Source organism: Apis mellifera, linkage group LG11, assembly GCF_003254395.2.
Source record: "Apis mellifera strain DH4 linkage group LG11, Amel_HAv3.1, whole genome shotgun sequence".
NCBI lineage: Eukaryota > Metazoa > Arthropoda > Insecta > Hymenoptera > Apidae > Apis > Apis mellifera.
The window spans coordinates 44,734-59,908 of record NC_037648.1 but is presented as its reverse complement, the minus strand read 5'-3'; the positions used below and the strand labels follow the sequence as shown (position 1 = coordinate 59,908).

General features: G+C 44.1%; 1 non-coding gene across 1 annotated transcript; it reads left to right on the top strand.

The window, feature by feature from the left end:
* The first annotated feature begins 13,477 nt into the window (after positions 1 to 13,477).
* On the top strand, positions 13,478 to 13,579 carry Mir219 (microRNA 219). The gene has a single exon (NR_031515.1). It is a non-coding gene; the product is annotated as a microRNA 219 (primary transcript).
* Positions 13,580 to 15,175: the final 1,596 nt, after the last annotated feature.

The following is a 15,175-nucleotide window of genomic DNA, read 5'->3' as shown; positions in this document are numbered from 1 at the left end:
GAAGAAAAAGAGAAAGAGAAGAAAAAGAAAAAAAGAAGAGCAAAAGTTGGCAGGCATTTCTCGAGATTTATAACGAAGCTTTGTTTCGCGAACGCCTTTAATGGTTCGTCTAGCCCACTGAAAACTCACTCGTCACTCCGCATCTTTTCGTCTTTTCCCCTCCTTCCCTTATTTTCCTTGTTTTGCCCCTGGACCGCGCGCGCACGCATACCTCTCCACGAGCCTCGCATTATTTCCCATTTCCTTTCATCCCTGTGATCGTTCATTCCCCAGGGTGAAAGACGATAGACCGACGGAGAGAAGACCGACTACTCCTCTATTTTTCTCTCCTCTCCTCCCTCCCTCCCTCTCTCTCTATCTCTCTCCTTCCTCTCCATCCCCATCCGACCTTTGGATTTCTCCGCTGCCGCGCGCATTTTACCCCGTCTGTGGAGGAAAAATAAGGGCATCGAGATAGGGCTACGCCCGAATCGAATTCAAGCGGGGCTGACGAACCGTGAGGTAACGAGGATCGAACGCCGACCGAACCGAAGGTAGGCCTGGGATAATTGAAATTCACCAGGCTCGCTATCCCGACGACGTCGGAATTTTCGCCGCGAAGAAACCGAAAGCGAACGAGAATTACGCGTATTTCGTGGGCAAAGAACAACCGTACGTAGCGTCACAGGATCCTCGATAGATTTGACGATGAACGATGAATAAGACATTTCCATTTTTTCTTCGCAACGAGAGAGGAGGAATTAGGAAGATGCTCGAAGAGCAACTCGTAAATTCGAACGAAATGAAATATCGTAAATATCGGCTATCCTGATCGAAATGGATCTTAAAAAAAGTTTGGATGTTGAAATCAATCCTATCGCGTGTACTCGCTCGTTGCTCGTAAAACAAGTTCCCATCGTCGCTTGTTACGTATATTTATATATTGATACATACGCGAGATTGTATCTCAGCCATCGTAACGTCGAAACTTTTTTTTATTAGTTTTTTGATAATCTCAATTATATATTACATCCACGTATAAATTTGAACGAATGATGTTTATCATGTCTCGACAAAATACCTTCTTGACAAATCACGAAACCTGTTTGAATTATTACAAAAAGAAAAAGAAAAAACGACCACGTTCGTTTTCCAAATTTTCAAATTGACAAACTAAATTTAACGAGATCGTTTCTTCGAGAAAAAAAAAAGAAAAGAGGAAAGAAAAGAAAAGAAAAAGGAAGAAAGAAACGAAGGTATATAGAGCGAACAACGAAGCAATATTTCCCTCATTCTGTACACCTACCGTGACTTTATTACGAGCTGACGCTCGACAAAGTGTACTATCCTCCTCCGACGGGGGTCGTTCATTTCTGCTCGTAATGCGTCTAATGTAGCTGTAGCGTCCGAGCTGTTTCTGGTTGGAAACCTTTTGTTCGCTATTCACGTGTACGCTCGTACGCCGCGGGCCGTGCATTATGACACCAGGCTTCGCTCTCGCGCTCGTAATAAACGCGGCCGAAACGAGTGCACGTTCCACGCTTACGCGACGGAAAATATTTTGGAACCAGCCAACTACCCACCGTTTCTCGTAAATCGGATGCTTCGATCATTTCTTCATCGTTTCATCACCGACAATTCTCGAACAATACTTTTCTTTCCTCGTTTAAAAATATATACGTCTATAGAAATCTCATCAAATTCCGAAACTTTCTTAACTCGAACAGCTTCTCTCTTTCTCTCTCTCCCTCGATTCGATCGTGAAAACAAATTTCGCGCGGAGGACACGGCGAGTATCGAGATCGTGAGACGGCTCATAACTTTTCACGGCACGTAAACTCCGCGAGAATTTAATCAACGCCGCCGCGTATGATATATTGCCGACCGACGGGATTATTACTATTACTCGAAGAGGACGAGGTATCCCACCTACGAATTAATGCATTTACGAACGCTGCACGATAAAACGATAAAACGTTTCTGTCCCCCGGCACCGTATTGTATCGCGCCAAACGAATGCATATACAAACGCAATATTTTTGTACCTCGAGGAAACGTCGGAGAATTTGTTTCGTACGGCCATCTTTTGTACGGAAAGCTTGGTAATAATAATAAGCTTGGTAGAGAGAAGAGAAGAGAAGAATTTCAAGGAATAATCGAAAACAGAGATAGGACGTTCTTTCTTTTCTTTTATTCCTTAATCCCTTCATTTGTTATTCCTTCCTAATATTATGTCCCCATCGTCACATCGTCGTTACAAACGTCCATATTATAATTTACATATTTTTGGAAAGATCCAGCGTTGAAAGTATAAACGAAGGGAGGGAAGAAAGAAGCGGCGTCAGGCGAATGAAAAATAAGGAGAGGTTAGAAACCGATGGCGTGACGCGAGGCCGGGTTATCTAGGCGGGCGAAGAGGAAGAGGACAGGGAGGAAATATGGGTCTCGCGGCCATGGGGGTAGAAAGATGGTGGTAAGAGAATGGTGTAACGAGAAACATTGTGGCGCGACGTCGCTGCATAAATTTGGCCGGCCTCCTAGACAGAAGAGCGAAACTCCGGGTAAGGCAGGGCAGGGACGGCATTAAAGGGAGTTCTATAAGCCACGAGGCATAGATACTTTGGTATTTAAATGTTAGAACGTCCCCCCTGCTGCCTGCTGGCGGAGCGTAAATGAAGTCGAAAGAGAAAAGGAGAGAGAGAGAATGGAAGCGAGGGGGAAAGACAAAGGGACGGAGGATAGAGGGGTGCGCGATGGTAGTGGTGGTAGGTAGTCTTAGTCGGCTGGCCGATGGAACAGGGTCGAATTCGGGGGAAGAGAAGCTCCGCGGCAGTGGTGATTTAGGCGAAACAACGGAACTCGTGGAGACAATGGTTGGAAGAGACGAGGGGGAGAGACCTTCCACGGACCCCCCATTCCTGTTCTATGTTCCAAAGCTTGTCACTGTATCGGAGTACCCGACCGCTTAACTCCAAGACGAATGGCAGTACGAACAGGCTTGTGCACGCCACACACACACGCCCACGCCCACGCCCACCTTTCTCGCCTCCTTATTTGCAAACCGATTTCACGTGCACAGCCCAGCCTAGGAATTATATCGCGAGTATACATATCTTCCGTGTCCGGTTGACCGACCGATGATGGACCGTCTCCGAATTTCCTCCTCCCACTCTCGCGTATCCTCTCCTAGCTTAACGATTTATCCAATTCATCGTAATTTCACATCGAATCGTACGTCTTTTATCATCGAACGACGATTTGCTTCGATCGTACATCGAGATGACACGCGTCGGTTCTCGATCCTGCAACACGTGCGCGTCGATGAATCGAGTTCGCCGCACGTTGTCAGCCAGATATGCGCGCAATAGCCGCAGATTGAAAGCAAACAGGTATCGGAGAACATCGCTGGATGATGCGCCGTGTTTACCAAGGCTCGTGTTGCATATGCAAGCCCCCGCGTTTTCTCCCTTTTTTTATTTTCCTTTCCCCGCCTCTCCTCTCTTTCTCTTCCTGCCCCATCATCCCCAAAGTTCGAACAGGGTTCGAAGGCAACAATTTTGGACAGAGTTTTCGTGTTTCGAAATCACGTTCGATTTGTTGGATCCGTAGGGAAAAAAATGTTGCTCTCCTCGAATACGAGACGATCGTAAGTATTGCGTCGATTGATCGACGCGCGTAAAAAGCAATGGTTCGTTTGGACGACGACGCACCGAGTCGAGACTACGTGAATTGTGATCCGTGATTCGATGTCCGATAATGTCGTTGAAACTAAATAAAATTCTAGCTAGCGCTCCCTCTTCGGTTTCGGGACTGGCGCGCCCGAATATTAAAACGAAGGACCATTTTCACGCTTCGGTGACACGTTTAAAAGGGCGGTGGATTTCATTACGCGTATTTTCCGCGGAAACTATCATCCGTCTTTCTCGATCGTCCGCCGAATCGTCCGTCGAGCGGGCGACCGTGTCGTTTTTAACGGTCCCATCCTCGTCGAGCGTCGTCGCTCGAATTTTTTTCGCCCTTGGAATTACACGCAGAGCGGACGCTTCAATTTTTCCCGTGAATAAATCATTAAAAACTATGCGAGATTAAATTTAAATTTTCGACGGAAAATTGAAAGCAACGGGTTTTTGCACGCATCCTCCTCTCCTAATCGGAGACGATGGAACGCGATAAAACGCGTGTATCCTCGTCAACTACGGAACAGAAATTACGAGTGTGCTGTACGACCGTCTTTTATCTCGTTTAATCGACCAGATATTTTTAAGCCTCCAACTCCCCGTAATTCGATTATCGTTTTACTCACCCGTACTCGCGTGCACAGCCAATAGCGCGCGTTACGAATACCACTTCGATTGCTTCCTATCTCGCGAGGATCGCACCAACGTCAACTGGCGAGATAATACGATCAAAGTGAAGGAAAGTTACGCATCGGACAAATTAGCGTTAACGGTCGACGAAAGGTTAGGATATCGCGTGACGTCGTGTTAACATCGTGGCAAGGAATTATAACGTTAAATGTTGTCTCGCCAATTATCTATCGTAATCGCAACGAAACCTAACGACAATTCGAAACGATGAATAAACAAGATTTAAGAAACTTTCTGATTGTTTGAATCGTTTTTAACGCTTAATCGAATTCGACAAAAATACGAATTATTTCGAATGCTCGTTGAAATAATTCTTGAAAAGCGAACGAAACTCGCCGAGATCAGAAATAGTTGGTCTCGTCGCGTGAACATTTTTCGACCTGTTTCCTTGTCCGAACGGCAAAGCGTTTCGCTTGCCTCCATTCCTTCTGCCTCCATTCTTCGGATTCTCGTGTCTTTCAATCCTTGCGGTTGCCGGAAAGTCGAGATGAGATAAACGAAAGAGCACGTAAGAGCGAGACAAAAGATGCATATTCGTACAACTATGGGTACATTCGAAACAAGTTTCGAAATATCTTTCGCTATCGGTTTTTCATAATCGACGCATTTGCATTTGTTATAATTTCCGGAGGAGCGGAGAGAAATTTTCACCGGCGAACTCGTTGTACAATTCAAATTCACAGAAATTCGTATAATCGCGTATAATTCGAAGGATTAAATTGGATTAATAATTACCAATTATTGTTCGAATCGTTTATCGTATCGTTTCAATTTGTCTATTATCGAAATTTTGCTCCTTTCCTCGTTTCCTCTTCCTTTCTATTATTCCATTCCAACATGTTCGTATAATTCGCTTTCGTTGCATCCATTTCGATCAATCGCCTTGTTTCGATCGGAATAAAACGCGCGATCATTCTTAATTGTTAATTTCTTGCCGCTCTGTATCTCGTCCCCGAATTTATCGAACAAAGATCGATGTATCGATGAATCGGTTAAACGGTGAACGGTGATAATTTCGGTAGATAGTATACAGGTGTAACAAGGTGTACAGTTACTACTCGAATTTCGTAGTCGAAGATCCGCGTTGCAAGCTGAACGTTACGTTCGATTCGCGAGCTTACGTTGATTTCCAAGTTCTATCCGACTTGGGTATCAATTTCCGACATTAAACGAGCCCGATTCCAGAATTGGAGAACACGCGGGGGAGAGTACGCTTAATCGAAAACTCTTGCACCCTTCGCGTAGTTTACCAGAGACTACTGAACACTGATAACCGTGGCAAAGTGCTAGCCACGCATGCCGCGTTTCACTTCGCGAAACACGAGTATCCTCGTACAGAATCGATCGGGAGAAAATTAATCTTTGAATCGTATCGATGTCGTTCGATATAACGCTATACTGCTTGAACGGTTCGATCGACAATTATTCGGACGATGAAGAGAATGGAAAAATTAAAAGAGGAAATAAAAAGAGTCTTTGCGCTCCTCGATTCTCCCGGTTTCGTTGAAAAAAGACAAACGGAGATCACGTCCGTAAAAAATTGTATAAATAAATTTCCAAATATGGAGAATTCGATCGAGCGAATCAATTGAAAAATAAACGAGAAAGAAAGAAAGAACATGGAAATTCGACAACACCTCGGTTTACGCCTCGTACGAGTGCACTATAATGGGAAAAATGGGAAGAAAAATTATGTATATATATATAGAAAGAGAGAGAGAAAGAGAATAAGAAAGATGATGAAAATACAACGTCCTTTCTTCCAACGAAGTTCACGCCTTGAATAATGTATAGATGTCAATGTTGAAAAAGATACGCCGATTATTAGTCGTCTGAATATGGCTTTCTCCGTGAGTACATACACCATAATACTCTTGTCAACAATGTAAAATACTTGGGCACACACACCCTGGCTTCGATCCCTTCATTTACCATCATCTCCCTCCCTTTTCACCGCGGAATGGTGGACAACGCAATCGATTCCCCATCGTAAAAAAAAAAAAAAAAAGAAAGGAAGGAAAGATAGATTCGAATCGATCGATCGATCGATCGACAACGATCTCGTAGAAGAGCGGTACACGCTCTCTATTCAATATCATCCAATTATTCTTGGGGAAATCGTCCTCGAAGGATGAGAGAGAGAGGAGGAAAGGGAATGATCGGTCATCGAGTTTTTAAACGAAATGTTAAACGTATCAAGTAATCAGATGCGTGAACAAAGACCGAATAAAAGATTTAATTTGTTTAAAGCTTAATAAGATAAAAATTACATCCTGGCGATAAATGGATGGGCGGAGAGAAGCAGTTTCTCGTTCACCGTTGATCCACGATGAAAATTTCGATCGATTCACAGTCGATTCACTATGGATGTGCTGTGGGAAAAAACGGGGGGGCGTAATTTCGCGGACGAAAAATCGACGAGCGGACGGGTTTAGCGTCGCGGCGAAAATAAATTAACCGGTCGCAGAATGCCAGTGTCGCGTGCGCTAATGTGAATTTGTGGCATTACGAGCATGAAACATAGCCTAGCCGTGCCTGATTCCGGCAGGTTCGCATGCAGAACTCGCCGACCTGCCAGCAGGGACACACGGCTTTAACGAGAATCGCATCGGGTGCATCGGACGCGGTGCAGTGCCGTGAACACATTGCCCCTATCGATCCAATCCCTCCCCCCCGGAGACCAAACAGCGGTGTGAGAAATTACAGATGATTGCATTCCTGTCGTCCCACTCGATAATGCACTCGGCGTTGAGACTACGAGGAAAAATCATTCCATCCCTCCTGGACCGATGGTCGATTCGACGTATTCCATCCATCTCGAAGGAGAAACTCGAGAAGAAAAATGGTATCGAACTTTCGGAATATTTGCCGTGTAATCTTTCGAGATAATTCGGAACGAGGCCGCTCCGATATTATATACCTTCCTCTCATCTCGAGACTATCTTTTTTGGGACAAATCGTAAAGGGACGAACAACGATATTATTTCTTGGGGGGAGGGGGGAATAGAAACGACTCGATATTTCCCTCTAAGCTCTCGCTATAAACGATGAGTAAAGATTTCGTACGCTTTCTGGTGGATTTTTCACTCGCTTTCGATCGACGATCGACTTCGAAAGAAGTGAGAATATATTTTATTATATAGGAGAATCTCAAGTTTATAGGATTCAAAAGTATCGTCCGACGAATCAAATTAGTTTCACATTCGTATCGATATCCAAGTTTGTCAACTTCGTGCAGTTATTTAAGTGGCGGTAATTCGATCGAAATTAAATCGATGAACGCTTGAAAGAAGGATCGTGGTGAATTAAATATCGGTCCTCCTGGGTAAGGATTCATCATGAATCCGAATCGTTGCGAAAACAAAGCGTGCCGCGAAGAAAGAAGGGGGTCCCCTCTTAGTTGGCGTAAATTAAGAAAAGAAGCAGGCGCGGAGAATTCGAGAGAACGAATAACGCTTTGTCGACGAGCGTCACGTAATTGCTCATTGTCGAGAGTCGAGCAGCGGTAACAAGAACGTTTCCCTGCAGGCTTGTAAGATTTCTCGTGGAAACACGGAAACACGGAAACACGGAAACACGGTCCGTGCCGGGATTCCAACGACTCTCCCGTCAACTCTGTCACGAGGGTCTCCACGCTTCGCTTCCTTCCTTCCTTTCCCCTCCTCTCTCTCTCTCTCTCGATTTCCTTTCCCCTCTCGCTCATTAGATCGATCGTGCCTTCAACGCTTTGCAAATTGCCCCGTTTCTCGCGAACAAACTCGATCTTAATCGATATCGATCCGCGCCCCTTTTCAACTTGAGTGGTACGATTATCGTTAAAATGCGCAAACCTAACCCGCACGAATCGTGTTTAATTTATCCGACGTGGACGAAACGAAGGAACGTGTCGGTGTGAAGTGTGAATTGTATATTCTCTCTCTCTTCCTTCGTTTTTCCATTTCGTTTTGTTCGTTTCTTCTCGAATCGTCGCGTTTGCTATTTGTTTCAACCTGTTGCCACCGCGTCAACGTCGACGAAAATTTGATCCAAAAACAATTACATTATTACGTACATGTACCTCGAGATTTCGAATTCCTAAATACCGAAGCTTCCATAAATAATTACCGTAATTACCGATTCGATTTACGCGTTGAATTTACGCGTGCGAACGTACACCTATCCGAGACGTAGATGTATGGTTGACGGATAGTTGGTTGACCGGTATTGGAAGGAAATAGGAGACGATCGATGGAATAGGAAATGAAATAAATACGGACGGTAATTGGACTCGTTATGCGAGACGTTACACGAGTTGTTCGCCTAATAGTCGTCGCCCCTCGGATCGTGCGATATCAAGAATTTTGCCGTTCGAAATACACGCGGCGGCAAACACGTCATTTATCGAGCAGTTTATTTACCGTTACGAACGCTCGCATCAAAGAATATTCGTCGACGCGCGTTAATCATTGTTTGCGCGCACGAGTGCACACGTACGCGGCGTAATTGATAATGCGTAACAACGGTGATATATACGCGCGATTTTAACGCAGGAAAGTGAGAGACGACCGAGTCGATTCAACGACATTAACCATCCCCGTTGTATCGGCATGGGAACGATAATAAAGTCTTGACGATATTTATACAGGAAATTAACAGCGGCGTCGCTCTGTTAGCGCGATAACTAAATGCTCGATTTTATTAAGCACCGTTGTTCCACCCGTAATTTTAACGTTTCAATGAGCAATAGCGATACGAAATACCGTAGAAACGCGGATTACAATAATAAACCCGTGCGCGCGCCGCGATAACGATCACGCATTGAAATCTTTAATTTTCACAATTATTCGTAAGGTTATTTATTCGCGATTGATGTCGGGATAAAGGGGGACGAAGCATCGAACGATATCCAAGTCCAAGTCTCTGCGATCCAAGTCACTATGTATGTGTGTGTGGTGGAGTATGAGAAAAATATCGGTATCGGAATAGAAACGAAGATATTCTCTTTTCCCGAGCGATTGTAATACAAGACAAATTGATGGCCACTTTCGCGAAACGTTACGCTGCAAAAGTCCGCGAGACAGAATGTATTTCACGTATATACCGCGCGATTTTTATCACCCGATTGTATTAGGAGCTATCTGCAACCTAGCCCGTATATCCTCTCTCACCAGTATCCATATTCTTCTTTTTCTTCTTCTTCTTCTTCTTCTTCTTCTTCTTCTTCTTCTTATCCCCACCGGTTCTACAGTTACGTTCGATCCCTCGGATCCATAAAAGCAATAACGCGCAATTTACGGGGCCAACAGTTTGGCTGCGCATAAGGCAAACTCCAGCCAACCTGGCACGCGTTGCGCCTACGTTTTTCAATACTCGAACAGTCGAAAACACCGTCTGCCTGCCGAACCATCCATTCAAATTCCCTCGTAAAAATCCTTTCTTTCTCGTTTCCACTGTACCTGCGCGGATTCTCGTTTCTTGCCAGCGAATCCTCCTCCACCTCCATCACCCTTTCGTCCACCGATTTTTCGTTGACATTATTAACCAACTCTCTTCCCTCTCCCCTTCCCCCAGAATCCTCTTTCTTCTCGCGAACACGCCCGAATCTCGTCCTTTCGTTCTTTCTTTTCACGCGGACGAAAAGAAATTGTCTGCGGAAATGGAAGAAAGAATGGAAAAGGTGGTTGTTCGGGATCTCATCGAGAACGAAGATGACGAATCGAAACTCGATGACGATAAGAAACGAAGAAGAAGTGCTCGACGAAATGCGATCGTCGATAAATGTGATCCTCGACACGAGGGAAACCAATTTTGAACTCTTCCCAACGAATTTTCAATCAGATGGATAGAAAAGATGGCGAAAACGAATTAGCGTTAATTATTAAAAATTATTAATAATTTTTTTCTAGGCTACGGTACACAGTTGTTGTTGTTCCGTATCTAGGAATCCGAGGAAGATGATGATGCACAGATGGAATTTTGCAAAAACAACGAGAGAGAAAAGTTGGACGGAAACGCGCTGTTGTTTTCGGATCCGCGCGCAGGTGGTTGTTGCCGCAACCTCGACACGCCCTTAATAAATTCGTTTATCCATCGTGGTGGCGGCTCGAGCAACGGCCTCTTTTACTTTTACCACGATGACGGCCGGCATAAAGAGAGAAACGTTTCCATTTAAGCGAAGCTTTTCAATTATAAAGTGTTTCTCTCGCCGCGGCGCACCGGAGACCGCTACCAGCCTCGCCGCTTCAATCCCCTTCCTGTCGTCTCCTCGTTCGTTTTTCAACCGGTAAAACGGACCGCGGTGAAAACCTGCTTCCTCGTCCCTCTTTCTTCCTCGCTCATCCCTCGTTACGCTCGCACCAACGTAGCCACAGCTCAGCCGGAGTCGGCTCTTCCGGTTATCGCGACACCTCACGGAAGAGGTGCAAGAGGTCCCGGCGCTTCTCTCTCTCGTGAAAAATTGGCCAGAAACGATCCAACGAACCGCTCGCTCTTTTCTCCGCTCCTTGTTTCTACCACGACTTCCCTCCTTCTTTCCTTCCTTTTTATCCTTGCTATCCCGATGATGCGTCTCCCTCGTTACCGGCAATGTCGCAACGAATGAGTTGAAGCGGAATTTCGAGGAGGGCCGCAAACGATGTCACTTCCACCCGAGATACTCGACGATATCATCGGACATGGAGGATCTTCGTGATGGATCAAGGAATCGTCTATGGTCTGGAAACGTAACTCCCCTCCCTCCTCCCTTTTACGCCCCGTATATTTCCTCCTCGTGTACCTTTCCGTTTTACGGGGAAGGGGCAGAGGGTGGGGATGGGGGGACAAAACGATCCGATTATCGCAAGAAAACATGGATCCCTTCCTCCCCTTCCTCCGCTCCCTTTTCTCAATTTTCGCCCAACGTTTTTCCACGATTTTTCTCGAAATATTTGCTTCTCGCGACACCGTACTGGGGAAAAGAAACGGATTTTTTTTTTTCGATATCGGCGATATGGCGAAGGATAATTATCGGTTATCTCGCGGATAATTGTAAGATGTTATCGTATCGTTCTTATTTATAGTTGGCTAAACTCGTGGATAGCGGAACTCTATCCATGGTGGATGAAGAGAGAAGAGCGGAGCAGTAGAATATCGTGGCGGGGTAGCGTGGTGGCCGATCAATGCCACGACAGTCTTCCTTCCGACCTTCCTTCTCCTTCACCCTCGTCATCTTCACCCATCCTCCCGATGTCGCAAAAGTTTGTCCCCCTCCCCCTCCTTCTCCCTCTCTCTCTCTTTTCCGCTTCCTCTTACTCTGCCGTTTCACATTTGGCCTCTTCGATCTCTTTTTTTTTTCCTTTTTTCGGGATAGCGAAATAAGGGGGATTCGTATACTCTTCCTCGGCATCGACGCACACACACATCGCTCTATGGAAACCATTGAAAAATCTGGCTGTGAATTATTGAAACTGAATCACGTCCGGATCCATTTATACCGATCCTTCTTCCGGGGAACGTCGAACGTCGGTATTGAGATTGAAACCGTTCGCACAATAGCCGAGATACAGCGGAAAGAAGGAGGCCGGAGAACGTGACCCATCAATCCCATCCCGGAAAATTGCATCACGAAAGGTCGGGAATCCGTTGAGGTTTGCTAAAGGGATATATATAGAGATACAGTTCGGAGATATAGAGAGAGAGAAGATCCGCGATTAAGAACCCCGGTTATTCGCGTCTAGCAGGATTTAGCAGGATCTCTGTGAACCAAAGATCGAAGAAGATTGTTATAGAAGGGAGACTATTTATCGTCCCATCGCGAAAACTAAATCATTCCCTAAAAATTTCTTCCTATTTCGATCCGAAATTAATATATAAGAGATATACTGAGCGCGCGATCTTCGGCTTCGTCCTCGTCTCTCGATTCGTTGACATTCGTCGTCGAAAGAAAGAGAGGAGAGGGAATCGAGATCGGTCGAATTATCGATTATCTGGGAAGGAAGCAAGCCGTAACGTCGTCATCAACGGGGACGACGTTTCAGAGAAGGGGGACGTTCGTTTCCCTGTTCGTTATCCACGAGTACGATCGAAGCGTACATCGACGAAACGATTGAACTAATCATTCGACCGCGCCATTCCTGCATCGATATCGAATTGCACGTCTCGAGACCATCTCGAGACGATGCCAATTTATTCAAATTCTATTTCGATTTTACATGGATCGATTTTATTTTGAAACCGATTTCTCCGACAACAAGATGCGTTCTCGATGCCTCTCTCTCTTCTCGTGAATACAAAATGATCGTTATTTCGAGAGAGATAAAATCTAGTTTTTTATAAATCTTTTATTATCGTTAATCGAAGATACAACAGAGCAAAGATTACTTAGATTTTGTAAAAAAAAATCGTAATCAAATTAGAATCGTATTGTTTCGCGATTTCCGTATATACCCGCGAACGTTTAATAAGAGGATGATGTACAGAATACGCGTATGATTGAACATCACACGTGACGTTATCGACATGCAATAAAAAAGAAGAAGAAGAAGAAGAAGGCAATCGAAGCGAGATTCTTCGGCACCGATCCCTTTTCCCTCCTTAATTTATTGTGAATAGCAGTTGATTGATCAAGATCGAATAAGACGAAGTAATATAATTACGTATCCCTATCCAAACAGGGATTCCGTACCGACGCAGTTGATGATGCAACCGTGTTTCAATCGGATATGTAACTTTTTTTTCGATCGAACTTGGCGATCTTTGAATATTATATTTCACTTCGTAACGCGCAACGAAATATTTGACCAATGTCACGGGAATAAATTGGACGATAATTGGGGAAACGGTACGTGCCGAGGAAAAAATGCCGTTTCCGCGGCAATTACATACGTCGTACACATCATTCTGGACGAGATCTAATTTCTAACGAACTTTAAATTCGTGACGTAATGCATGCTCGCGCAGATTTTTTTCTTCAAATAACAGATGACAGACGAGAGGATGTGAAGCTGCGACAAAATGGGCTAAGTACTCGCTTGTGAAGAGAACTGGGTCAACGACGACTAATCTAAAATAAATATATATAACGCTGCACTTTTTTCTTCTATTTTCAGGATTGCCGCTCGAGAATGACGAGAATCGGCGAAGAAACGTTTGCTGAGAAGGAGGAATCGCAAGGAAATTGAATGTCTCAGGCAATGATTGTCCAAACGCAATTCTTGTCTAAACGGTACGAAATCAAGAATTGTGTGGGGACATCAGCGCTCGAGGTGCGATTCAACTGGAATCATCTTCTTATTCTTGGAACGAAATAATAAATGGAGGATAATGTACAGTTTAAAAAAGCTTTCGCCTCGCGCTATCGTTAAAAAATAAACGCGAGAAAAATGGAAACGATGCGAGACAGACGACGAATCAACGATAAAAGTTTACCCTAAAGTTAAGTCTACACTCTTTTCTTTTCTTTCTTCGAAGAAAATTATTGGATGATTGTAAATAAATTGGAGCGAGGTTTCAACATACGAAACCTAAATTGAACCCATTCGAATCGATTTTTTTCTAATTTAATCTACGATTTAAACTATCTAATTTAATACTACTATCTGACAAATACTACGAACATACGCAACATTCCACATTCCGCGTACGAATTTCCATCTAGTAAAAATTGCGCGTACAGACGCGTCTAGTTATAAAAGTTGGACAAATGGTATCGTCAGCGTCTCCATTTCCAGTAGCAGGAACAGAATTAGAACCTATTCTTCGATCCGTCCATTCTCTTTCCTTCTCGCGCGTTCGAGAGTAACAGGGAGGAACGGTATATTATAACGTTCCAATTCGCAGAAAAGCGAACGAAAAAAATCCAGCAAGATTCAATAGTCTAACCGTACGAGCATTCGCCGGCTATAACAATGGGAGAGAAATTCTGTTGACCCGACTATAATTTTCCGTCGAGGGGAAAAAATAAAATAAAAAAAATAAAAATGAAAAAGGGAAGAAGAAAGAAACAATACCGACGTCGTCTAACAATTGTCCCCGGTGTCAATTCGTTTTTTCTCGTCATTTCGAAACTGGACCGGCGCGCACGCATTTCGATCGAAGAAAAGCGGTTTCATAATTGCGATCGTAAAACGAACATGTCCAACAATTTACGATGAAATAACGAGAGATTCATACGGTGTACTTCGGAATATAATCTATTTCCGAGCAGAGACGAAAAATTATTTCCTTCTCGAAACGGATATGGTAAAGTTATCCTTTACAGCGTTTCTCTTGCATCCCTCCTTACATTCCTTGTAATCCGTGATAAATGATAAATCTTGCAAAGAAATAGGAACGTTACCGCGAAAATCTTCCCGCGCATCGAATAAAACAGCCATATATATTTTTTTATCCGTCATATTTTATGTACCGCGTATTTCCAAAACCCGGATAATCCGCTGAAGGCGAAACGAAAGGAGTAACGGCGAAAGAAGAGAACGGACGCTTGCGCGAAAATAAAGCGTCTAAGCGTCTAACTAAAGCGTCACTAAAATTGGTAAAAGACCGACTATGTTTTACGAGAAGAGGAAAAGCAAGGAGATACAATCTCCTATCGTCGTCGAGATTGCGCATAAGTGAATAAATGCGCATAAACGAATATCGTTCGACGCATATGCGTACGTGCGCGAAAAGAAGAAGTTTACGTACGTTTTGAGCGACTGACACAGATACGTTGTACGTTCAATATTTTACGCTGGATAATGCATTTGTTACCTATGCATATAAATGTAACGTATTCGAGACTCAAAAACCATCTTGCCGAATGATTTTCTTCTTCTTTTATCTCTTTTTTCCTCGGTAATTTCGAGCAAAGGAAATAAAAATAAATAATCGTT